Here is a 26,894-nt window from a genome sequence, read left to right as displayed (position 1 = left end):
CTTATGGGAGTCCAGAACAAGCAGCTAACTTGTCATTCCCTCTGAAGTCACTTAGTACAACAAAAGGCCATAAGCACAGTTCTGACAGTGCATCATCAGTCGAGAATGTAGGTCAGGGTGGACAGCAGTAATCCAGTCCTTTATTTCAAGAGAACATCCCTGTCATAATTTATCACATATGAACATTGATAAATACTATTAATATAGAGGTTCAGTGAAAGATAGAAAATAGGAATGGGATTAGCCACTTCATGCCCGGACCACCGTTATAATTGTGGCTGATTATCTTCTTTCTGTCTGTTTCCCATATGTCTTGAACTCTTTGGCATAAGAAATATATCTACCTCTTTTCTGAATGTATTTAATGACTGGTTATAGCAGAGAATTCTACTCTATTCCAGATGTGGTCTTACCGGGTGCCTTGTCATTGCAATGTGCCTACTCTGTGCTGTTCCCAAAACTTATCAGCACCTGGTCAGTGAAATTTGCATAGAAACAGGTTAAACATCAAGGTGAAATTGAACAGGATGGGATTGAATTTCCCAGGATTTAAAATAAAAAGGTCCCCTACCCTCTGAGCACTGAGGGGCTCAAGAAATCACAGCAAACCAAACTGCTATTGCCACATACAAAACACTCAGCAGGCCAGGCATCCTCCTTAGAAGGAGATGGACAGTCGGTGTTTTGGGTTGAGACATTTCACTCATCATCAGCGGTCCATTTCTCCCAGAAATGCTGCCTGATCTACTGAGTTCCTCCACCTGTATGTATGTGGCTCCAGGTTCCAGCATCTGCAGTCTCTTGTGTCTCCAAACTACCGTCAAGATGGCCACTGTCTTGGATTCACTGTATGGAGCAAGAGTCCTCATATAGAATCAACACACAAAGCCTTTTCAGAAGGGATTGACATGGGAGCAGTGTTTTGTATTTCATACTTTGCTACAGACACTTCTCAAAGCGTTGGAAGATCAGAAAGAAGAAGCTGAGACACGTAGTTAGCTCCTTAGACCCATTCCACTGTTCAGGTGGTAATCTGTGTTGTAATTCCACTTTCCCAGCTTCTTTTTCCCCAGTATTTTTTTCACTTCTTTAGTTAACAGGAATCTTATTTCAGGTTCCAAAGTAACAACTGAGTTACATTATTTGTCAGCATGCTCCTGATCTCCTATAATTGCTGTATGTTGAAATTTTTCTTACTTTCACTGAACCTCATACTTCAACCAGCAGGAATGGCTCCTCCCCATTTATCTCATCAGTTCCACTCAGTATGTTTAATACTTCAATCAAGTTGCTCCTTATTCTCAATTCAAGAGCAATGCAGCTCTTCCTTGCTCAATCTTCCTTGAAGATTACACTCAAGATAGTCATAAAGTCACAGAGTCATAAAGTTAACCAGTGTGAAAACAGGCCTTTCAGCCCAACTGGTCCTTGCTGGGCAAGATTCCCATTTAAGCTACTTCCATTTGCCTGTGTTTGGCCCATATCCCTCTAAACATCTCTAATCAGGATACAATATTCTAAATGCAGCCACACCAATGCCTTGTGCAGCTACTGTATAATAGGGGTCAATAGGTGACTCCAGGCCCAAAGATGTAGTTGAATCTAAAGAGCCATCCAGGAAGTTCAAGCCTCTTGGCCCCTCAGAATCTCCCTAATATTCAATATGATCAAAGCAGATCTGTACCAATTGTCCTCAATTCTGCAATCTCAAAAAATGCATTTACCTCCTCTTTAAATAACCCCAGTGATCCAGTTTCCACAACACAATGGTGTAGAAAATTCCAGAGATTTAGTACCCTCTGCAAGATGTTCCAATGCACCTCAATTTTGAATAATCTCCTGTTCAGCTTGTAACTATGTTTCTTGAAATGCCATAATTGCAGTCTAAATCCATAAGTCACCTCCCCAAAAAATTCAAGGGAGAATTTTCACCAGAATCACTGTAGTGATTCAAGAAGATAATTTAGCATCACCTTCTTAAGGCAATTAGGACTGGGCAATAAACACTGAATAAATAAATAAAAGTCTAAAGAATTTCAGTGAGACCACACCTAGAGTGTTGTGTAGAGTTTTGGTCACCCAGTTATAGAAAGGCCGTCATAAAGCTAGAAGGATTTACAAGATTGTTGCCTGGACTTGAGGGCCTGAGTTTTAGGGAGAGTTTGACCAGGCTGGGAGTTTATTCCTTGGAGTGTAGGAGGCTGAGAGATGACCTTATACAGGTGTGTAAGATCATGAACAGGTATAAATAGAGTCAATGCATCCCGTCATTCCTGGGGAGAGGTAACTAAAATCTCACGAGCATAAATTTAAGTTGAGAAGAATACTTTAAAGTGGCCTTATGGGTTTCACTGAGGTGGAACTGCATTAAAGGAATGAAATACCAGAGAAGGTAGTTGAGGTAGATACAATAAGAACATTTAAAATATGTTTGGATAAATACATTGATAGGAAAGGTTTTGGCCACGGGCTAGCAAATAGGTCTAGCTTAGATGGGCACCTTGGTTAGCATGGACGAGTTGGACTGAAGTGCTTGCTTCCTTGCTATATTACTTTATGACTCTACAGGTAATATAGTAACATACAACTGCTACACTGTGAAACCTTCCAGGTATTGTGTTTACTTTGTTGATGATAGTGCCAGCCATGGAGGGATTTGTCTGTCAATAAACTAGATCTGGCTTGAGCTATTAAACAGCTGAATTATTCACATGCAGCTCTTCAGGGAGTTATGAGTCTGTTGTCTAAAGTCAATGTGCCTGCCTTTATTAGCTGGAAAGAGAGGGGGCAAACAGAGATGAAAGCTGCTTTTTGATACCTGCTGGAAGCTCTAGTGAACTCTTCCAAAATTATATAACCTTGCAAAATGGAGTCCTTGCGTCAAACATTGGCAAATTTGCAATCCCTCGAGCCACCCCCTGTGGCCTATCAGTGTCAGCAGCTTGGCAGACTTCACCTGCAGTCAGAGTATTTTATGAGCGAGACCTAGGTATCTTACAGCTGTTGTGAAATAAATAACAGCCAGCAAGGAAAGAAGCAAAGAAAAGAAGAAAGACTTATTTGTATGGCGCCGATACATCCCAGAGCCTGTAGCAGTCAATGGAGAACGTTTTTGATAGTTAATAAGCAATTACTTTAACTCATCTTATATTCAGCTCCAGATAACAAATAAAATCCATGCAAAGCATTTGCCTGAAGTAAAGTGAATTTGATTAATGTCTTTTAGCTACTGGAAGATAGTGGTCTACTGTATTTACCCAGTGTCTTACAATATCTCTCAGAGGTGCTTCAATTCACAATGAATTGCTTTAAATGTAATGATTATTGTTATGTTGAAAAATGCAACAGCCAATTTTCTGCAGCCGTCTCACACAAGTAGGAGTAGCATTGGTTGTGTCTACAAGACTCTGGCAGTTGCTTCGCGAGAAGTTTCTGCACAGCATCTGTGGAGGGATTAAAGGTATTGTCCCAGTGGCAATGTCCATTGTATTACCACCAAGAAGGGTCAATAAATAACTCCTGCATCCTGAGAGGTGCGGAGGCACAGGGTGACAGTGGCACAGCCGGCAGAGACTGGGGTTCAGTCCTGACCTCAGGTGTGGAGTTTGCAAGTTCTCTCTCTGATCATGTAAGTTTGCTACAGGTGATCCTGTTCCCCCCCACCCCCTACATCTCAAAGTCACGAGGGTTTGTAGGCCAGTTAGCTAAGTTACCCCAAGTGCGTAGGTGAGAGGTAGAAGGGCCCTGATTCTATAAGAATGCATTAGCCAATCCCTTGTCTCTAAGGATCCAGGATTCCAACCTGAAGGTGAGAATCTACCCTGTCAGTGGTTTCTTGATCACGGTCCAACACTAGGCTCCTCCTGATGCAGGGCTTCGCTGATTCTCCCACCACATCCGCACGACGTTACTCCTCTGATTTTTCTTTCAGGGTCCCACTTCTCCTCTAGTGCCTTAAATCTGCGATTGTCTTTGTGAAATAGCTGGTATAACCTACCAAAATCAGAATGCAACTAGTAAACGCCAGCCAGCATTGACCTCTGGAATGCGCTGCCTGTGGTATTACTGAAGGCACGTGCACTAGCGGAATCTGAGAGGCTCTTAGATAGGAACATGGACATGCAGAAAATGGAAGGATATGGACCTTGTGCTGTCAGGGGGAAATAAGCTTAAATGGATTGGCTCGACATTGTGGGCTGAATGGCCTGTTTCAGTTACTATACCCTTCTATGTCTTATGACTAGGGTACTGGATTCAGAACAGCACTGTAGGAGGAACTTAATTGCAAAGTTGGTAGTATTTTAAGAACATTCCCTTCTCAATGACAGTTAAATGTGATCAAGAACTACCCTCACCCTGGATGGAAGGAAATCTCTCCATCATAAGTGGCTATGGCATTGGTATTGGTATTGATATTGGTATTGGTTTACTATTGACTCAGGACGGGGGTAGTCCTTATTTACGTCGACTGCTTTCCTGAGGCAAGGGAAAGTGCTGGCAGAGTCAATAGAGTAGAGGTTGGTTTACATCAGAGGTTCCCAGCCTGGGGCCCATAGACCTCTCATTAATGGTAGGGCTCATTGGCATAACAAAGGTTGGAGCCTCTGGTTTATACGATGGACTTGGCAGCATTCACATCTCTGAAGTTTCTTATATGGCCTTGGGCAGTGGAGTTGCCACACCTTTATCTGCCAAGACTCTAAGTGCTGGAATTCCATTCTAAAACCACATTACACCACTTTAAGACATTTCCTAAACCCTTTTTGTTTTTGGCAGTCTTCTTCATGTGTACATCAGAGACCACCTATTGTGACGTGGAACACACTGGACTGTATGAATAGTGGAAGCAGATTTGATGCTTATCTTCAGATGGCCCTTGACCAAGCTTTTAATGCAGAAGTAAAATACTGCAGATGCAGCAAATGTGAATAAAAACAGAGGATGTTGGAAATACTCAGCATATGTGGAGGCAGCCTGTGTTAAGAGAGAAATGAGATGAATTTTCCATGTCAACGGCTATTGACAAAGAACATTAATCCTGTTTCTTTCTTGACAGAAACTGCCTGAATTGCTATCATCATCTTCTTTTGGACTAAAACTCCAGACTCACCAATGTGCCTTTTCACTGCCCTTCAGGTAAAGGGCTTTTAGAGAGTGATAAAACTGGTGCTATTGCCAGTGGCATCAGCAGCCCATGGAGAATAAATAAAATATGTTATTTGTCTAATGTTTTAATGGCCTGGACTTAGCTATGACGACATCACATTACATAATTTGTATAAGGCATTGGTGAGGCCACACTTGGGATATTGTATTAGCTTGAGTCACCCTGCTTTAGGAAAGATACCACTGAGCTGGAAAGGATACAGAAAAGATTTACGAAGGTGTTGCCAGGAGTGAGGAAACTGAGTTATAGAGACCGATTAAGCAGGTTAGGACCTTATCCCTTAGAACGTAGAAGAATGAGAAGTGATTTTATAGAGATGCAAAAGTCATGAGGGGCATAGATAGAGTGATACAGTACACAGATACAGTCTTTCTCCTAGTGTTGGGGAATCAAGTACTAGAGGGCATAGGGTTTAAGGTGAGACAGGAGAGGTTTAATAGGAAATTGAGGGGCGAGTTTAACAGCCAGAGAGTGGTAAGTGTGTGAATGAGCTGACAGAGAGTGTTTGAGACTAGTACATTAATAACGTTTAAGAGGCACTTGAACAGATAAAATGATAGAAAGGGTTTAGAGCAGGGGTTCCTAACCTGGGGTTCATAGATCCCTTGCTTAATAGTATAGGTCCATGGCATAAAACAGGTTGGGAATCCCTGGTTTAGAAGGATATGGTCCGAACACAGGCTAATAGGACTAGCTTAGATGGGAATATTGATTTGGAAGGGCCTGTTTACATGTGGTATAACTCCACGACGCGAATGGTCCTGCTTCAAATCTTCTTCCAATGACTTATTATTTTAAAAGCACCATCAAAATATTATATTGAGATGAGTGTAGTGAGTCCTCTTCTGCTGAACTGTTAATTTCATGTAAATCACATAGGGATCCTCTCCTTGTGGACCATGACTGCTGGCTGTTGCCGGGATAAAGGCAAGACAGGCTGCTCTGTGGTCGGCCTGCTTCAAAGTTTCAATTACAACACTGAGACATTGACAAACATTGCCTACAAAATGCCGACTTCCCTTACACACATGGTGAAAAGTCAATTGTTTCCCATTCAGCCAATTTTGTCAACGCTGTTCCGATCTGTTTTAAAACTATGAGCTGGAGGAACTCATTACAGGAAATTACTGTGCCTGATACTCCAGCAGCTTCAGAAACTGATGATTAACCTGCATGCTCTACCATTCACTCTACTGGAGGTCGAGTGCAGGTTAATCCACCTCCAGCCCACTGGCAGCCAGAATGACAATATCAGGACATTAATCCCATTTACCCCTTACCAACCAACCTCTTTATTTTCATGTCATGCATCTCATCAGTACTTGAAATAATCAGTCATGGCAAGCAAACACTAACAGAAAATTCCATAATGTTTTTCTTCATTAGCCTATTTTTAGAAGTCATAGAGCCCCACAGCATGGAAATGGGCCATTCCATACTGACTAACAAGCACTTACTAACACTGATCCTACACTGATCCTATTTTATGCAAGCCGGTACAAGTTTGGGACCTTACTACAGGGTGATAATAAGAGAGATGCTAAGTGTGAGCAAGAGATGAAAGTGTTCATGAAACCTTTGACCGGAACTCGGCTCAGATTAAATTGGACGCTATGAGTGGGAATTCCATTGCTCCTGGAGATGATTTAAATGATACCTTGCACAATGATACTTCTGACTTAGATGTGCTAATGTTTACTCAGTGCAGATGCTAAGTAGGCACCGGGGAAATATGATGGCTCAGAGGCAGATTTCAGAGGGTCAAGGTCAGAGGTGTGGATTCCTCAAAAGGATTAAGGGAGAAACAAAGATGTTCAGTGACCATGGGGAGCAGATAGAAAGAGAGAGGAGACAGACAGAATGGGGGTGGAGGATTAAAGGACCATGAGAGAAGAGAGAGGGAGTGTGGAGAAAGAGGGAGATGGAGAGAGAGAAGGGGAGAGAGGGAAAGATGAATGCTGGAAAAGAGAAATAAAGATAGAAAGAGAGATAGAGAGAGAGATGTGAGGTAAAGGAGAGTGAGAGGAGAAAGTAGGAGAAGGGGGAAAGAGAGAGAAATGGAGAGAGAGGGAGAGGGAGAAAGATGCTAGTTTAACAGAATTTTAATGTTTTTAGTCATAGTTAATGAGCTGTTGGTCAGAGTTGTTTTTGTGTTGAGACAGTTTTATGAAATGTTGTATTCATTATTATGTATGATAAAACAATTCTTTAACCATCTTGTTTGTGGAATTGTTAAGGCTTGTTTATATTTCATTTGATGATCATTTAAATAATTATATGCATTTATGTATAATTACTTTTATAGTCATTCATTATGTACAAATATGTCTACAAATAATTATTTATATAATTATAAATTTTATACAGGTAACTAATTAAACAATTATTTAAAGGCAACTATTGTTATGGGTTTGTTACTTTTTTCTCAAAGGGGAAACAGCACAGCAAATGATTTTGTTTTCAATGCACACTGGACATCTGAAAAGAGCAACCAGAAAATACTCAGCAGGTCAGGCAGCATCTGTGTAGGGAGGAACAGTTAACAGTTTTCTTAGAACCGGGAAAAGAGGTAAAAGGACTACTATAATAGTTTTTTTAAATGCTAATTTAATTAGTTTGCACTATATCATGGGCCAAAGGGCCTGTGCTTGTGCTGTTCCACATTTGATTTTCTGTGTACTATGTTCTATATTCTATATAAAGTATTTTTCAGTCAGAGAGGAGGTGGAGAAAGGATGAGCGAAACACAGAGAATATCTCTGATAGGGTGAGACCAAATGGGTTAATTAGCTTCTTTATCTGCATAATGACTTGTAAATTTTCACCATGGTCAGCACAGACTTTGTGGGCTGAAGGGCCTGTTTCTACACTTTGCTGTTCTATTGTCTAAATGGTGAGGCTGACTATACTAACAGAATAAAAATAACTACTCCAGTATGATGACAGGCAGAACTGCTCAGTCCTGATGTAGCCTGAAGAAATGTGTAAGTTGGAGGCATTGATATTGAGTCCAGAAAGCTGAAACTAGCCCAGACAAAAGATGAAATTCTGTTCAGCATATTTGAAATAGGCCTTTTTGTAATAATGCAGGCAGCCACAAAGAGGTCAGTGTGGGGCTTGGTGATGAATTAAAATGGTAGGCAACTGGAAGATCAGGGTGACTGCTAATCTGCATTCGCCTTCTCCATTGTAGAGGAGAAACTTCGTGAACACTGTATACAGTGCACTAGATTCCTGCTTCTCCTGGAAGGACTGCTTGGGTGATGACTAGGTGATGAGAAGGGAAGAGGGGAAAGGACAGGGATTGCATCCCCTGCAGTGCAATGCAGCACATGTGGACATGCATTTGTGATCAATATGTATTGTGCGGCATCACTGCTGATGAATTAATGAGTCAGCCATTATGTGTAGTTGGGTGATGCTAACAATCAATAAAGGATATTTCGGTAAACTTTATCCCATTTGTTTGCCTCATTGAACAGTGAACTTAACAAACACTAATAAAGGTATTGGGTAGCAAGGATAGGCACAGCACTGTATATAAGATAGTTAAGAACACAATCATACATTTCTGAGGAGCATAAACTTAAAAGGGTCTGCCACGAATACAACATGACAGCTTGATTAAAAAAAAAAGCACAGGAAGTGGGACAAAAGTGATCCAGGTTTAGCTTAGTGTCAGGAAACAACAGGAGTTGTTTGACAAGTATTTTTGTGACTGGAAGGCTGTTACCATAGAGGTTCCTCAAAACTCAACACTCAGTCCCTTGTTTTGTGTGGTACTTCTTATTGATTTGGACTTAAACACAAAAGAGAACTTTGCAGATAATGAAAGAACCAGGTAGTTGTGCAGAGAGTGGAAGGTGAAAGTTTGAAATGCAGGAAGATTTAGGTGTTCTTGTCAACTGGGCAGAGAGAGAAAAAAACAAATTGAATTTAATCTGGATAAGTGTGAGGAGTAACAAGGCAAAGGAATGGTCATCAATTGGCACGATATTGAGAAGTGTTCAAGACCATATACCATGAAGTACACTTTACGTCAATCCTCAAAAGTAGCAGAGCAGTTAGAAAATATAGTTATTAGTTGAGGCATAGAATGTAAATCCAAGCGCAGTGTTAAAGCAGGAGTAATCCATTTAGCCTTTGATTCTGCTCAGCTATTTGTCAAGAGAGTTACGCTATCACACAGCTATTCATACAGAGAGTGGTGGGTGTGTGTAATGCACTGTCAGCAAAGGTGGTAGAGGTGGATACAATAGAGTCCTTTAAGAAACTCTTAGATAGGTACATAGAGCTTAGAAAAGTAGAGGGCTATGTGGTTTTTAGAGTAGGTTACATGGTCAGCACAACATTGTGGGATGAAGGGCCTGTAACGTACTGTAGGTTTCTATGTTTCTATGTTTCTATGATCGTAGTCTATCATCCATATCAACACCATTTTTCCACAGTATTCCCCATATCCCTCAGTTCCTGAAATATCCACAAAAAACAATTAATCTCTGCTTTGAATGGATTGGGCCTTCACTGGGGCAGAAAATCCCAGAAGTTCACCAGCTTCTGAGTGACAACATTTCTCGTCGATTCCCCTCCCTCATTTTCTACCACTCATCTGCACATGGGATGGCGGGGAGTGGGGGAGGGGGGCTGGGGGGGCAACCTACAGTGGTCAACTAACAGACCAATCTGCAAATCTCTGCCGCGTGGGAAAACAAAGCACCTGGAGAAAAAAAACCCACAAGAGCACAGGGAGAGCGTGCAAACTCCACACAAAGGTTATGGTCACTGGAGCCACTCCTCCCTTAGAGCGCAACACTGTTACAGCCTGGGGTGTCAGAGTCTGGAGTTCAATTCTGGTGCCTTCTGTAACGAGTTTGTATGTTCTCCCTGTGAGATGCATAGGTTTACTCCGGGTGCTCCAGTTTCCTCCCACAGTCCAAAGAAGCACCAGTTAGAAGGTTAAATGGGCATTGTAAATTGTCCTGTGATTAGGTAAGGGTTAAATTTAGGGTTGCCGGGGGTTGCTGGGTGGCACGGCTGGAAGGGGCAGAAGGGCCTATTCCACACTGTACCTACAAAATAAAATGAAAATAAAGGCACACCTTTCTCTGGAGAAGAAGACCAAAACTGTGCATAATACTCCATGTCTGATCTCACCAAGCCACGCTATAATTATAATAAGACATCTTTACATTTGTTCTCAAATTCTTGTGCAGTAAGACTAACATATTGTTTGCCTTCTAATTGCCTACTGCACATGCAAGTCAGCTTACAGTGACTTGTGTACAATGGCACTCAGGTTTCATTGGTCATTAACATCACCCAGTCTGTCACCATTTACACAAGACAGTTTCCTCTTTTATCTACCGCAGTGGAGAAGCTCTCATTTTCCCATGTTGGTTAGGCCAAATCTTGAGAACTATGTACCATGTTGGTCACCACTTTATAGGAAAATTACTACTGTGCTGCAGAGATTTACAATGAAGTTTCTAGGATGTAGATATTTTAGCTCCAAGGAAGTATTGGATTGATGTGAGTTATTTTCTGTTGAGCAGAGAAGGTTGGGCATTTAAAGTTATGAGGGGCTTGGACAGACTAAATTCTAAGGACCATCCTCCTTAGCAGGGGGATCATAAACTAGGAGACATGGAGTTAAAAACAAACAAAACAGAAAAAAAAGGAGGTAAGGACAAAGGTATTCACTCAGAGAGTGGTAAAAGTCAGTAGCTCAGTGCCTGTAAGGATGGTGGAGGCAGAAGCCCTCTCAACATTTAATCAGCGCTTGGATTAGTACTGCTGTGGTGTGCAGTGTTGCAGTCCTAATCGTAGGTTCATACAGCACAGAAACAGGCCATTCAGCCCAACTGGTGACCAAGATTCCCACCTAAGTTAGTCCCATTTGCTTGTGTTTGGTCCGTATCCCTCTACATCTTTCCTCTCTGTGCACCTGGCCAAGTATTCTTTAAGTGTTGTGAATGTACCTGCCTCAAAAGGCCGCCCATAAGTTACTATTGAATCTCTCCCCTCTCACATATAACCTATGTCCTCTAGTTCTTGGGTTTTGACCCAAGACATTGGTAATTCCTTTGCTCCTGCAGATGTTGATTAACTTGCTGCTCTTCCAACAGATTGCTGTTGCTCCTGGGAAAGAGACTATGTGTATTCATCCTCCCTCTCCCCCTCATAAATTTACACATTTTTATAAGGTCGTCCCCTCATTTTCTTATGCTCCAGTGAACAAAGTCCCAACCTGCTCAGCCTCTCTCCATAAGTCAATCCTTGAGTCCTACTAACGTCCTTGTAAATTTCCTTCACTCTCTCTTTTCATCTTAATGGCATTATTCCTCTAGCAGGGTGACCAAAATTGAACTCAAAAAAAGGAAAAAAAAAGTTGGGTCACTTTTTTGTTGATTCACTCAATGGACAGAATGGCTTTGTTCAAGTTTATAAATTACTTATGATCAGCGTTCAAAAAATATTAGGCACTCATCCCGGAAGGCACCATGGTTAAAGGGGATGGTGCAGATCTGATGAAGACATGTAGAACTGTCATTGAAATATTTCTTTACTTGCAGGTTCTTTCAGACACACATCACTGTTTACTGAAGAGGGTTATTCTCCAAGCATGGTCTCTGCCATTCAGAAGATTAGATTCTTTTCCCATTATTGAGAGCTTGTCATAAAGAGATAGAAGAGGAATCAGCATGAGATATGTTATGAGAATGTCCTAGAGTGCTTTATAAGTTCAAGTTTCGGGTTTTTCTTTCTCAAACGGTTGCCATTAGTTCTGGGTTTCTTGACGGGGACTGAAGGCATATTTTAAACCTAGGAACAGACTATATCATCTACTGATACAGGAAGTTTAAAATAAAGATTGACCTATAATCCCAGCAATGCAGAGTGAAAAGAAAAAAGTTTATGAAACAGGAGAGGAGATATGATGGAAGGGAAGGAGTGGGACAGAGCAGGAGGTGTGGGGGACTAGGTTGCTAATATGGTAGGAGGTGATGATGAGGGATAGAATGTCAGAACTAGAAACAGGATTAATATCACCGGCATACCGAATGCCATGAAATTTGTTGTTTTGTGGCAGCAGTATATTGCAATACATAGTAATAAAAACAATAAATTACAGTAACTATGTAAAAAAATAAGTACTGCAAAAAGAGAGGGAAAAGTACTGAGGAAGTATTCATGGGATCATTGTCCATTCAGAAATCTGATGGCAGAGGAGAAGCAGCTGTTCCTGAAACATTGAGTGTGTGTCTTCAGAGCCTGTACTTCCTCTTTGATGGTAGCATGGGGGTCCTTAATGATGTATGCTGCCTTTATGAGGCATCACCTTTTGAAGGTGTCCTTGATGCTGGGAAGGCTAGTGCCCATGTTAGAGCCGGCAGAGTTTACAACTTTCTGCTGCTTGTTCTGATCCTGTGCAGTGGCCTCTCCATACCAACAGTAAGTCAACCAGTTAGAATGCTCTTCATGGTACATCTGTAGAAATTTGTGAGTGTGCTTGGTGACACACCTATTCTCCTCAAGTTTCTAATGAAATATAGCCACTGTCATGCCTTCTTTGTCATTGCATCAATATGTTGGGCCCAGGTTAGATCCTCAGAGATGGTGATATCCAGGAACTTGAAACTGCTCACCCTTTCCACTGGTGATCCCTCAATGACAACTAGTGTGTGTTCCCTTGACTTCTCCTTCCTGAAGACCACAATCAATTCCTTGATCTTACTGATGTTGAGTGCAAGGTTGTTGTTGTGACACCACTCAATCAACTGATCTATCTCTCTCCTGTATGTTTTCCCTTTACCATCTGAAATTCTGCCAACAATAGTTGTGTCATTGGCAAATTTATAGTTGGCTTTTGAGCTGTGCTGAGCCACACAGTCATGGGTGTAAAAAGAGTAGAGCAGTGGGCTAAGCACGCATTCTTGAGGTGTAGGAGGAGATGTTATTTCCATTCCACAGTGACTGTGGTCTCCTGATGAGGATGTCAAAGATCCAGTTGCAGAGAGAGGTACAGAGGCCCATGTTTTGGAGCTTGCTGGTTAGAACTGAGGGCATGATTGCATTGAATGCTGAGCTGTGGTCAATAATCTGCAGCCTGATGCAAGTAACTACTATTATCCAGGTAATCCAAGGCCGGATGGAAAGCCAGTGAGATTGGATCTGCAGTAGACCTATTGTGACTATAAGCAACTTGCAGCTGGTCCAGGTCCTTGCTTAGGCAGGAGTTGATTCTAGCCAACCTCTCAAAGCACTTCATCACAGTAGATGTGAGTGCCCCAGGGTGATAATTATCAAGCAACTTACCCTGCTGTTCTCGGGAACTGGTACGATTGTCACCCTTTTAAAGCATGTGGAATGGGGATGAGAGGTAAGCTGAGGGAACAGGAGAGGGAGCTGATGTGGATGAGTGAGGGGGTCTGCTTGGGACGAGAGAGTTTATGAAGTGGGATTGACAGGTAAGGAGATTGGGAAAGGAGGATGAGGAAGGAAAGATGAAGAGAGGTAAGTGAAAGAGGAAGTGCTGGGGGAAGGGGAATGGATGGCACGGGGAAAGGGGGATGATTACGAATTGGGGGAAGTGTTATGAGGTGGTGCTCTTGCAGTCAGGGAAGTTTTGGGGAGTGGGGTTGTCATTTGTAGATTGAAGCATAGGGGAGGGGTGTGGTATTGATGATGAGAAGGAAAGTGAAAGACTGGGTGATGGGAAGAGACTGTTGGGGAGGGTTTAATAAGGGGAGGATGGGATGAGAAGGGGGAGTGATTAGGAGAGGAGATGGGGAGGGGGAATGACGAGGAAAGAGAGATGGGGAGGAGTGAGGTGATGGGGAAGGGAGAGGATGGGGAGAGGGATCTGGGGAGGAAAGGTGATGAGGAGCTGGTGAGGGACGTGAGGCTGGGGGAATTGAATTGAATTAACTTTATTACAATGGGATAGTCAATATAACATAGAAATACAGTTGCGTTAGCATGAATGAAGTAGTCTGATGGCCTGGTGGAAGAAGCTGTCCCGGAGGCTGTTGGTCCTGGCTTTTATGCTGCGGTACCGTTCGTTTCCCGGATGGTAGCAGCTGGAACAGTTTGTGGTTGGGGTGACTCGGGTCCCCAATGATCCTTAGGGCCCTTTTTACACACTTGTCTTTGTAAATGCCCTGAATAGTGGGAAGTTCACATCTACAGATGCGCTGGGCTGTCCGCACCAGTAGCTGGGCTGGGAAGTTATGTGGATAAGAGCTGATGAGAGGGGAGGGATTGTAACGCAGAGCCGTGGGGAGAGCCGGTGATGGGTGAATAGTTCTCTGTACTCTATTGCCCCGACTGGTCGGCTCAGATCCCCGCGCAGAACGGACCCGGTACCAATTTCCTCGGACAAGGTAACGGCCGCAGACGTTGTGCCCCGTTTATCGCTGTGCAGCATGCTCGGCCCCTGTCCGAGGCCGGCTCTGTGTCCTGGATACTGCAGATACCCACATTCGCTGCCCTTACAGATCTCTCTTCCTCACCCTGTGCACGTTAAGCCCTGTAAACCAGGCAACTCCAAAGAAGCTTTAGGTCGCTGGCGTCGTCAGAAAAAAAAAATGGGTTGAAAGTCTGAAAGATTGTTAACTCCAAATATTTCCCATGATAATCTCTCATGCAAACGCAAAGTTCTCCAGCGGCCCCTAGCCGGACAGATCCTGGCAGCCTACAGGACAGTGGAGGATAGCTAAAGCCTAGAATAGAAAGATGGATGTTAAAGTAGCCCAAGCCTTAATATTTCCCATCAAACTGGACCCCCAAAATGTATCGGGTCAAAACCCTTGCAAATGAGAGAATGAGAGAGAGAGAGAGAGAGAGAGAGAGAGAGGGAATTAGAGAGCTGAAACTAGAAGAAATAGGAAAACAGGTGCAATATCGTCGTTAAAAGAATAATGTTGGAAACTAAACTGTTTTGTTTTTGATTTTTATTTTCCCTGAAGCTATGTGTGGGATCTTTGCCGAGATCCCTCGCCCCATGAAATCCAATACGTTTATATAAATGCCTGTGATGCGAATCCTATACTGTTTGACAGTATTTCTTCCTCGCGTACTCTATCAAAATTCCTAAAGGCATGCTTTATGAATACTTAAGTGTAGAAAATTAATCCTACCGGGAATGTAGTAATAAACAAATTCAGTTAAGTATAATAAGTGTCCCGTCTACTCCCGAATGAAAACCTGTTGAGTATTCTCAAAATAGAAGGGGTGGGGGAAGTAAGGTTGAGAAAAACAAGATAAGGCTAGTGTGCTTATTGCAGGCAGCTCTTTACGAGGAGGATATTTAGCCCGCCGAGGCGGGGGCTATCAATTAGACCACGTGATTGCACCTTAACTCCAACCACTGTCTCGCCTCGCAAGGCTCAGTCAACACAAAATCTGTCAGGAATAAATTGAAGCAAACGTGCAGGTGGTGGAAACCTGAAATAAAAACAGAAAATGCTGGAAATTCACACTCAAAAGGTCAGACGGCATGTGTGGAACGAGAAGGGCGTTCGATACCAAATATTGGCGATCTCTCCACAGACCTCGCCTGACCTGGAGTACAGTATTTCAATTTTTTGTTGTATTTGACTGTGGATCTCAAGATTAATTTGGATATTTTTACTTGATATCTAATCCTGGTGGAATACGATATCCCGGATCTCCCGGTATGAAGAATAGTGTCCAGTTATTCCACACCTAAATATTCTAATAAAAACTGGGACAAGGATTAAAACGTAATCCATACTAGCAGAAGCATGCCATTCGGCCTATCGAATCTACTCCGCCATTCCATCATGGTTTTTTTTTATCCCTCTCAATCCCGTTCTCCTGCCTTCTCCCCGTAACCTTTGACGCCCTTACTAACGAAGAACCTATCAACCTCCACTTTAAGTATACCCAATATGCCTCAACGCCATCAGTGGCATTGAATTCCGCAGATTCACCACCCTCTGGCTAAAGAAGTGTCTCCTCATGTCTGTTCTAAAGGGAGGACTTTCTGTTGTGAGGTTGTTCCCTCTGGTCTCAGACTCAGCCACTATAGGGAACATCCTCTCCACATCCACATCCACTCTAACTAGGTCGTTCAATGTTCGATAGGTTTCCCCCCTCATTCTTCTGAACTCCGGTGAATTCAGGCCCAGAACAATTAAACGCTCCTCATAAATAAACCCGTTCACTTCCAGGATCATTCTCGTGAACCTCCTCTAGCCCATCTCCAACGCCATCAAATCCTTTCTTAGATCGTTCGTTCGTTATGTGGCGAGTCGTATGACGTAAACTGTCATGGACTTTCCCTGGCCATCATTGTTCTTGGCAAATATTTTTACAGAAGTGGTTCGACATTGCTTTCTCCTGGGTTTACATTGCTTTACAAGACAGGTTACACCAGCCATTGCTAATACTCTTCAGAGATTGTCTGCCTGGCGTCAGTGGTACATAACCAGGACTTCTGAAATGCACCAGCTATACATGCGACCATCCACTACCTGCTCCCATGGCTTCACGTGACTTCCCATGGCTTTACGGGTGGGGGCGGGAGGTCTAAGCAGCTACTAACCTTGCCCAAGGGTGACTATAGGCTAGCGGAGGGAAGGAGCGCCTTACACCCCCTTTGATAGGAATGTATCTTCACCCCGTCACCCCCTTTTTAGATCCTTATCTAAACTGCACAGAATGCTTCAAGTGCGGTCTGACCAATGCTTTATGAAGCCACAGCATTACATCCTAGTTTTTATATTCTAGTCCTCTCGAGATGAATGCGAACATTGCACTTGCCTTCATTATCACCAACTGAACCTACATGTTCACCTTTAGGGAATCTTGCACGAGGACTCCCAAGTCCCTTTGCGTCTCTGAGTTTTGAATTTCCTCTCCGTTTAATAAATAGCAAGGTTCAGGGCGATGTCTAATCTCTATTTCTCTATTCACTGAATAAAAGCATTTAATGATCATAAACTGAAGAGATCACGGTTTAATTTTCTGCCACAGAACGGACAGGAAGTCTGGCCAAAAGAAAAACCCGTATTTTACAATCCGCCTTTCCCAGCCCAGATTATGCTGAAGTGCCTCACAGTCAGTCAAATACTTTTGGAATAATATCGACTGCCAGTATCCAACGGCCAATTATAGGCCTTTGAACGCAGGTTATTGTTGACCCGGGCGCCAAGAAAGCCTCCATTAAAAGTTAAATATCAGACATAATTCTCCAATCCTCGGAGTGGGTACTCGGGGACTAGGTTTGCGGAGTCAATCTTGGCACCAGCATTTCCTCGGTGCACAGTGGGGTTTTTTTGTGTGTTTGTGTCCTTGTGTCCGGAACTACCAGGTAAGAATGCGACATGAAAGAATATTAAGAAAGGGAAGCAGGTATAGGTTCTTCAGTCTTTGGTACCTTATCCATCACTCTCAGAGATTTCACGTCAGCGTCGCTCTCTTGTACTAACCCTCAATTTGCCGATTGGCTTTAATACTTAAACATTCAGTCATGACTGGCTTAAATACATCGAGCCTCCACAGCCGTCTTGGTAAAGAATTCCAAAGTTTCACTACCACTGGATGAAGGAATTTCTCCTCACCTCAGAATGAATGGACATCTTCGCATTTCGTGATTCCAAATAATCCGACTAGGGAAAAATATTCGACGCATCTGCCGATTCTATATGACTCAATCGCCAAACAAAGAGTACAGTTGTAATCTGCCAAGCCTTGCCTTAATCGCCATCCCATAAATAGATCTGATAGACCTGTGAACTCCTCCTGTCACAATGATGCCCTTCCTTAGGCAGGGCAACCAGATCTATTTCCGGGTTCTGTATAAATAGACAACCATCCCTCCCCCTCCCCTTTCCGTTTTGAACCGTGATCACTCCCTATGTGTGACTCCGGAGCCCGTCTATCCTTCCCCACCCTCTCTAGTTCGCCCTGTAACCACAAGACGTGTAACACCTGTCCCTACACCTATCTCCAAACCCCCACACCCCATTCCCTCCACTATAAAGCCCTAAACCAAATTTCCACATGTGGCAGTCTTTTACGTTCATATCCCCTGCGTTATTTACAGCATCCGGTGTTCTTGGTGTGGTCTCCTCTGCAGTAATGAAACTGTTCGTCTTCCTAATTGCTCGTCAGACCTTGCATGTTAGCACAGTTATCGCAGTATCGAAACCCATGTCTTCTGACATATTCAGTCTTCTGCCATTAAAAATACACCACCTTTCTTATTTTTTGTCAAAGAGTATGATCTCAGATTCCTCGACATTATAGTCCACCTAGCAGCCCGTGCCCATTCGCTTTACCTGTCCATTTCTCTGCCATCCAGATCATACTCTGTTCTCGCTACTGCCATCAGGAAGAAGGTACAGGAGCCTCAGGACTCACACCGCCAGATTCGGGAACAGTTATTACCCCTCAGCTCTTGAACCAGAGAGGATAACTTCACTTGCCCCATCACTGAACTGTTCCCATAATCTATGGACTCACTTTCAAGGACTCTTCATCTCATGTTCTCAATATTTATTGCTTATTTATTTATTAATTATTTATTATTTTTAATTTCATTTTGTATTTGCACAGTTGTTGTCCTTTGCACACTGGAAGGTCTTTTATTGATTCTGTCATAGTTACTGGATTTATTATGTCCGCAAGAAAATGGATCTCAGAGTTGTATATGGTGACATATATGTACTTTAATAATAGATTTACATTACTTTGAACTTTGAAAACGCTCCAATTCCTCCTTACAATCCATACTGCCATCTAGCTTTCAATTATCGGGCAGTTCAGGATCTCCTCAAATTTCCCACCCAGGTAAACCCTAATACCCCTCCCTTTCTGAACATGATTATTCCCTCTCCTGTAGCCGTATGCTGTGCTAATCCGAGACCAAATCAGGAACATCAATGTAGACCAGATGGAAACATTTAGCCCGTTCAGCTCTAGTTCCCAGTGTAAGGAAGACATTGGGGCAGGCTAGTGATCACTGGTCACTGATGGTGAAGTCTGACCCAACAAGGATTTTTGCAGGGATCAGTGGGGGTACGCCTGAGTCCCTCGGTTCCCCGGCCCCCTGAACCAACACAAGCGCCAGACGAAATCTTCCCGTGTGGCTGACTAACGGGAGGGGTAGCGGGTGTAGCTAGAGCTGAGGGTGGAGGAAGTGGAGTGTATACCTTGGAAGGCAGGCAGACTGCGGAGTACCTCCCCCCTTCCCCCTCACTCCGGCTATGCCGTGACAACATTACATACCGCGACCAATACGCGTTAAGTAGGAGTATTGAAACGTCGGGATGCGGCTGCAGCACGGATGTTAGTATTAGAAACTGGCAGTTTCCTTAGAGTAAGTTAAAACTGCTTCCAATTGCAAGAGGGAAGTGACTGGAGTTTTATCCGTGCTCTGCCGTCGCTGAGCATTTGAAAAGTTCCTGGGTGTCAACATCTCTGAGGATCTGTTCTGGGCCCAACATACTGATGCAATTACAAAGAAGGCACGACAGTGGTTATATTTCATTAGCAGTTTGAGGAGAATTGGTATGTCACCAAAGACACTCACAAATTTCTACAGACATACAGTGGAGAGTATTCTAACTGATTCCATCACCGTCTGGTATGGAGGGTCCACTGCACGGATCGGAGAAAACAGCAGAAAGTTGTAAACACGTCCAGCTCTATCATAGGTGCTAGCCTCCCCAGCATCGAGGACACCTACAAAGGCGATGCCTCAGAAAAGCAGCATCCATCACTGAGGACCCCAGTCATCCAGGACATGCCACTATCAAGGAGCCTGAAGCCAAACATCCAATGTCTCAGGGACAACTTCATCCCTTACGTCATCACATTTCTGAATGGACAATGTACCCACGAACACACCACCTGCATTCTTCCTTTCTTCGTACACTACTCATTTAATTTATTTTTTAACTGTACTTATTGTAATTTATAGTTTTTATTAATATGTATTGCTATACTGCGGTTGCAAAACAACAAACTTCACGACATATGCCAGTGATATCAAACCTGATTCTGGCACACGGGAGAGAAGAGGAGGGTTATGTTTTAAATGCAGCGAGTGGGTGTTTTTTTTTGCAGTTTCCTTGTCTGCATCAGTCCTCATCCAAACTTGTCGACAAATCTTCCCGACCCACAGATGCTGCTCGACCCGCCGAATTCCTCATGCAGGTTGTGTTTTGCTCTGTATCCTAGTATTAGCGATCTCCCGGGTTTCTACCCGGGAGTTTGATGGGAAGCACAATCAATAAGTGGATTTGAAGGGACGGAAGAGTGCGGGGCAGCAATGTTAGGAGAGGGGCCAGAATGGATAGTGCACGGAAGGAAGCCGTTCGCCCCATCGATTCTAGCCGACAGCCAGTAGAGCCATCTGGTCAGATATTTCGCCCTCTCTACACGCACCCGCTCAAATGGTCACTCCGGGGGGGGGGGGGGGAAGAGTCAAATAATAGTGGGAGGTGTTTTACATAGTATAGCGAGTTCCTGGAATGGGGGAGAGGTGGAAAAGGATACCACAGTGGGCTTAAGATGCTTTTAGACAAGTACATGAATATACAGGGAATGACGGAGGGTGGGGTTGGGGGTAGAAGGAATTAGTTTCATTGGGCAGAGTAGTTCACTGAAGCACGTTGAGTTGAAGGGCCTGTTCCTGCGTTCGAACGGTTCAATGCTCAATTCGCCTTTGACAACCCTGATACCTAATCGACCAAACGCAGCCGCTGGGAGGACCTTTCTGTTTTGGAAATCGCTTTGCTGTCTTGCAGCACGCCGTCCTAATACTGCAAAGCCACTTCGTTTCTTCAGCTTGCATCTCTACAGTGGATAACTGGGCTGGATTCATTTCCTTATCGCGAGTGAACCGATGATAATTCCCGGCAACGATGCCCCATCCGATGAGGGTGGACCTGGATGTCATTCCCACATGCTGGCTCTCAGGAAGATCTGGGGTTACAACTTCCGTTGGCTGTTTTGTGCTTCTGGGATCCTCTCTGGAATTAATACCCACTTGATCGGGTGTTCCGAACCATAATTTTTAAGTAATTTATAAAGCTACTTAAATCCACATTTCCATACGACACAGATCATTCGGCCCATCCAGACAATGCCGGTTCACCCCCTCCCCCTCCACAGACACATAATTCTGTCCTTGTAATCTATTCTCTTTTCAGTTTTTTTCTACACATTAGAGTGGTCGATTAAAGTACCAACCCGCGCCAGAAACCAGAGCATCAAGACAACCCCGATGAGAGACCGTGCGAACTCCACATAGGCAGCACCAGAACTCGGGCTCCCACAGTATACTCCAGGTAGCAGAGTTGCTTCCTCACCTCTTCAGAGTCCCAGGTTTAATCCTGATCTCGGGCCCTGTCCGAGTCTGCATGTTACCTCCGGATGCTCCGGTCTCCGATTGATTTGTGCTCCGTTTAATTTGAGCAACTCTGAGTAGAAATTTGTCTTCCGGTGTACAGCAGTCAACTTTTCCTCGTAATTTGTAAAGCAGATTTCCATCCGCACTCAGCGCATAAAACAGCAGGCAGGTTTGGGCAGAGCTGAAATCTATGAACTTCAACTGACAAAAATACAGCACAGATCTCCCTTGAAGGACTAGCCTAGTCAGAAAGGACCGAAGGATCAAAAATGGTTTTGATGGGAGACTAGGTCTATATTTTTCTTTCGAAGGCCACTCCGAGACTTTACCCTCACCTCTCCTTCCTGCTTGCTCTGGCTATAGAGACGAGAGCTCGGGTTGCCTCGGAGCAAGCACCTGAAGAGTTAACAGTAGGTGGGGAAACAAGAGCGTTTAGCTTTACCGGGAGAAGTTCCTGTTATTGGCCTCTCCTGGGCCTGAGCCGATTATAATTCCATCCTCCTAAATCTTTTTTGTTGTTGTTGCAAGAGCGAAGAATAATGGGTTTGTCGAGACTGGTGACAGAAGAGGGAGATTCCCACCCAGGGCTAGACAGCTCACACTGCCAACCGAGCAAACTGATGTTAGTCAGACGTTTGATAGCGTGCTTATAGAGTCTTAGAGAAGCATACCGCCCAGAAACAGGCCCTTCAGCCTATCATCGCTATGCCGACCTTTGTACTAATCCCATTTCTGACACTTGACCCAGAGCCTTAACTGCCTGCCTAAGTATGCCTCAACTGTTATGATAGTCCTGGTCCAGATTACAATCACCCTCTGGGTGAAATAAAAATCCTCCATATTCCATCTAAACCTCTCACGCCTTACTCCAAAAGCGGTAGTGTTAGATATCTTATAATCATGCATGATGTCATAAAGTTGTATAAAATCTTGAAGGGTACATAGATAGTGTGAATACACACAGTCTTATTTTTCCCCGAGAAAAGGGAAACAGTCACTAAACGGTATAAGTTTTAGGTGAGAGGAGATAAAAATAAATGGGACCCGAGTGTTAAGTTCTTTACACAGAGGGTGGTGGTTTTATGGAACGAACGACCTGGGGAAGTGGCAATGGCCGATGCAATAACAACACTTCAAAATTGGGCGGGTTAATGAATAGGAAATCGTTGGAGGGATAAGGGTCACACGCAGGCAAAACAAGGCGGGATTTCCAGGTGGTTATCCATTTCAATTCAGCTTCCCATTCCTGTCCATGGCCACCAACTCAGAGTGGAAGAGCAACACCTCGTGTTCCGTCTGGGTAGCCTCCAACTTGGCACGCACATCGATTTATCTTAATTCCGGCAATTACTCTCCCCTCCCCTTTTATTTATTTCGTTCCCTATTCTGGTTCCCCTCTCACCCTGTCTCTTCTGCTCAACTGCCCTTCATCTCCCTCTGGTTTCCCTCCTCCTACCCTTCAATCCACGATCCACTGCCTTCTTATGTTCGACTCCTTTTCAACCCCTTACCTCTTCTATCTATCACCCCACTCCCCAGCTTCTTACTTCTTTCCACCCCTCCCCCATCCACCCAGCTTTCCCCTCATCTGCTGTCATCTATCACCTGCCAACTTGTACTCTTCCCACTCCCCCACCTGATCGGGCCACTGAACTTCCTTCCCAGTGCTGATGAAGGGTCTCGGCCCTATGCGTCGACTGTTCTCCCCCATAAGTGCTGCCTGACTTGCTGACTTCTTCCAGCAGTTTGTGGGCGTGGCTTGCTTCGGTCCACCATTCTATAGACAAACTTCCAAATATTTAACCTATCTGTTCCCCTCACAACTGCGGGGAACAGACGCCCCTCAGCCTCCTCCCTCCATGGCAACTACAGCCTGTCCATTTATCCTCATAAATCAAACACTCCGTCCCTGGCAACATCCTGTCGAACCTCCTCTTCAAGCTGTCTAGTGCAATCGCCTCCTTTCTACAGTGTGGGTCCTTGTGGGTAGAGCAAGACCCCGGGCCAAGAATATTGAAACTCCAGTAAAGAGAAGGGTGGTAGTGTGGGGGAGGGGGGGATTAGTTTCAGGGCGTCCTTCACATGAGTAGGGGCGTACAAGCAGTTGTAGCAATGGCATAAGCGCAGTTAAAGAACGAGTGTCTCTAAAGAGAGGGAAAAGGAAAAGAACGTGGTGATAGGGTGAAACGGAGGCAGGTAGGTGGAGACTGGTGTCAACCATAAACACGGTACAGAGCAGCTGGTCGGAGTGATCGAGATCTGCTCTGTGACTACTGCATAGTGTCCTCACAGGTGAGAGGCGTTATACACATGGCAATCACCACACGCACGCCGACACTCTCGGAGCAGTTAATTTGATCCGATTGTGCTTCTAAGTTAAGATCATCCCCAAGCTGTTGTTTAGGATTCTTTTTCTGAGAAAAAGTCCTGAAGCCTTGCGTGCGAGGGAAACAGAAAACATCCGGCGCAGCTACAAATCCTAAAAGTGTTGAATGGAAGGGTTGATGTAAACTTCAAAGCGCCAACCAGAAGCCCTTGAATTGGTATACGGGCCACATTCACGTTTCTTGTAGGAAGAAGGTAATGCCGCTGATAACTGAGCCACTCGCCTCTCACAGTTAACACGCTTCCACACATTGAAATACCTTGCGCCCTGCCCATCCCACCTCTCGGTGACACTGCTGCCGCCCTTGTGCCAGACTGCAGGGGTTAGGGGCGGTCTGAGTTTCGGAACCCTTCAGCACCCGGGATTAAAATCGCCAGTACACCGCCGAGGAAGACGAAGTCCTTACCTTTAAACGGGAACCTGCAGCCTTAGTTGGCAGCTGGATACGAAGGCAGGGTGCAAGTTGGTGTTCAAACTGCCCATCACGTGTAGTCCAACGGAGGCGCAGTCCGCAAGCCCGAGCCGTTCATCCTTCCCGTGCGGCGAAGTCAACGCTGTCGCTTACACGGTCTCCTCTTGCTCGTCCTCACCACAGAGATTCCATTTATATCCTCTTGTAGTTTGCTTGTGACCGTCTTCCTTCTCCCCCCACACTCTGACTCGTTAGCGTGTGTGTGTGTGTGTGTGTGTGTGTGTGTGTGTGTGTGTGTGTGTCTGTCTGTCTGTGTGTCTGTGTGCTCGTGTGTATCAAAAAGGTCTTGAGTAACTCAAGCCTGCACCTGAAAGGTTCTGAAGAATCCACTTCTCCATACTGACAAAATAAGCAACCAGCGTGATACACACACACCTTCCTCCTCAAGTCCTGACTCCTGAGCAGTGCACGGAGGAGAGGCTATGAGACACGCTCTCCTTCGCTTTCCCTCGATCTCGCTCCTAGAAAAACAGCGTACGAAGAAAGAAGCTGACCCACTCGCTGGCCTCACGGACTCCCGCCCTTCTCTTACTTTCTTCCTCTTTTCGCTCTCCTATTTTCCTCTTTCGAACTCCTTTCCCTTCTTTCTCGCCGTTTCACTTCCTCTCTTTCACGCTTTCTCTCTCTCTCTCTCTCTCACACACACACACAGACTCGTTCACCACTTATCTCCCATTCCTCCCTTTCTCTCTCCTCACACTCTCTCTCAGCCCCCACTCCCTCCGCACTAACCCCCTCCCTCCTTCCCCTTTCCAAGCCCTTACCCCTCTGGTCCTCTTTCACCCCTTTATCCCTCCTCACACCCACTCCCTCTCGCTCACTCCCCTCTCGCCCTCTCAATTTCCCTTACTCCCCTCCCCCACTCTTTCCTCACTCTTCCCTCGGAGGCACAGTTCCAGAGGAAGAACGACGCACTCTCCCTCGCTTTCCAGAGCGGAGCGCAGAGAAAGAAACCAAGAAGCATCCGCACATCCCTTTCTGCCTGCCTCTCTCTTAAACACACACACACACACACACACACACACCACACACACACACACACACACACACACACACACACACACCAAGAGAAGAGGGGTGAAGACACAATGCGGTCCTAAAACCGCCTCATCGCCTTGGCTGTGGGTGGCGGAATTAACTTAGCTCCCCACCCAGGGGCTTTCGGCGCCCAACCCTTTCCTACCACTCTGGCTCCCCCGGAGAGGCCCTACGCAAGCAGAAGGGGGTCTTCCTTTGAGGGGCTGTGAGTGCCGACATTGAAAGCAGTCGGAGTCTCCTTCCTTAAGAGGATTTGTGTGTCTTTATGCAACGAGTCAGTAGCTTTCTAAGCCGGGCTAAGCTGAAGCTATCGAAGGTCGGTTCCTACACCGACTCGTGTAGAAGAGGGGAAAAAAGGGAAAGCAACTAAACCCTGAAACGTTAATTGTTTCTTCCTCCAACGACGCTGCCCGACCAGATGAGTGTTTTCAGCATTTTCTGCATTTATTTTAGATTACTAGTATTTGCAATGTATTTGTATTTACCCTTAAACGTGATGCTGGGCAAGAGTCATCGAGATATATAGCATGAAGCAGACCGTTCGGCCCATCATACCCTGGACATTCACTTACATTAATCGGAAATACATTCTCAATTTGTCTTCTCCACCATTGTCCTCAACTCACATCACAAGCATTAAAGATAATTTTAAGTGGCCCAGTCAATCTATTAACCCACACAATAGACAATAGACAATAGGTGCAGGAGTAGGCCATTCGGCCCTTCGAGCCAGCACCACCATTCACTGTGATCATGGCTGATCATCCACAATCTGTATTCAGTTCCTGCCTTATCCCCATAACCTTTGATTCCACTATCTTTAAGAGCTCTATCCATCCCTTTCTTGAAAGCATCCAGAGACTTAGCCTCCACAGCCTTCTGGGACAGAGCATTCCATATATCCACCACTCTCCGGGTGAAAAAGTTTTTCCTCAACTCTGTTCTAAATGGCCTACCCCTTATACTTAAACTGTGGCCTCTGGTTCTGGACTCACCCATCAGCAGGAACATGCTTCCTGCGTCTCTTATATGTTTCAATAAGATCCCCTCTCAGCCTTCTAAACTCCAGAGTATACAAGCCCAGTCGCTCCAATCTTTCGACATATGACAGTCTCGCCATTCCGGGAATTAACCTTGTGAACCTACGCTGCACTCCCTCAATAGCAAGAATGTCCTTCCTCAAATTTGGAGACCAAAACTGCACACAGTACTCCAGGTGTGGTCTCACCAGGGCCCTGTACAGCTGCAGAAGGACCTCTTTGCTCTTATACTCAATTCCCCTTGTTATGAAGGCCAGCATGCCATTAGGTTTCTTCACTGCCTGCTGTACTTGCATGCTTGCTTTCAGTGACTGATGTACAAGAACACCTAGATCTCATTGTACTTCCCCTTTTCCTAACTTGACTCCATTTAGATAATAATCTGCCTTCCTGTTCTTACCACCAAA

General features: G+C 44.6%; 1 protein-coding gene across 1 annotated transcript in view; it reads right to left on the bottom strand.

Annotated features, from left to right (window-relative positions):
- LOC140209285 (leucine-rich repeat and fibronectin type-III domain-containing protein 2) overlaps positions 1–24,513 on the bottom strand; it is a 143,182-nt gene extending 118,669 nt beyond the window's left edge. Inside the window, exon 1 of the mRNA XM_072277635.1 lies at positions 24,344–24,513. The gene's annotated coding sequence lies outside the window, so the exon portion shown is untranslated. The remainder of the gene's footprint in view (positions 1–24,343) is intronic.
- Between the last annotated feature and the right edge of the window lie 2,381 nt (positions 24,514–26,894).

This window comes from Mobula birostris, chromosome 2, assembly GCF_030028105.1.
Source record: "Mobula birostris isolate sMobBir1 chromosome 2, sMobBir1.hap1, whole genome shotgun sequence".
Lineage (NCBI taxonomy): Eukaryota > Metazoa > Chordata > Chondrichthyes > Myliobatiformes > Myliobatidae > Mobula > Mobula birostris.
The sequence above is the reverse complement of the archived record's forward strand: the minus strand, read 5'-3'. Positions and strand labels throughout refer to the sequence as shown.